This window comes from Oryx dammah, unplaced genomic scaffold (genome assembly GCF_014754425.2).
Source record: "Oryx dammah isolate SB20612 unplaced genomic scaffold, SCBI_Odam_1.1 HiC_scaffold_24, whole genome shotgun sequence".
Lineage (NCBI taxonomy): Eukaryota > Metazoa > Chordata > Mammalia > Artiodactyla > Bovidae > Oryx > Oryx dammah.
In genome coordinates, this window is record NW_024070208.1 from 23553460 (window position 1) to 23554146 (window position 687).

Here is a 687-nt window from a genome sequence, read left to right on the forward strand (position 1 = left end):
AGCATTTCTCCACTTTCCTGAATTATCTGGAAATATCTTTGAATATTTTTGTGACACAGAGCACAGTATTCCTTACATCCCATCAGAGCTTGTTCCATACTGTGAAGATGAACAACGCACGAAGCAGTGGGCCTCCTCACTGTTTCTTCTTTAAGGAAGGAACGTGGTTGATTGTATAGCACTCCACCATCTAGTCTAATTCACTGCTTAGAAAAAAAAAAGACAACAGGAACATTTTACTTTTTATTAATAGATTTTATTTCTTAGAGTAGTTTTAGGCTCACAAGAAATTGAACAGAAGGTACAGAGATTTCCCACAGAAGCACAGCCTCCTCCGTTATCAACATGGTCACCAGAGGCCTATGTTTGTGACCACTGATGAACTTCCAGGGATACATCCTAATCACCCAATCCACAGTTTACATTAGGGCTCACTCTGATGGTATACATTCTATGGATTTGGACAAATGCATAGTGACATGTGGACTTCCCAGGTGGCTCAGAGGGCGAAGGATCTGCCCTGCAATGCCTGAGACACAAGAGTTGCAGGTTCAGTCCCTGGGTGGGGAAGATCCCTTGGAGGAGGGCATGGCAACCCAGTTCAGTATCCTTCTCTGGAGAATCCCATGGACAGAGGAGCCTGGTGGGCTATAGTTCACGGGGTAGCAAGGAATCAGACATGGCTGA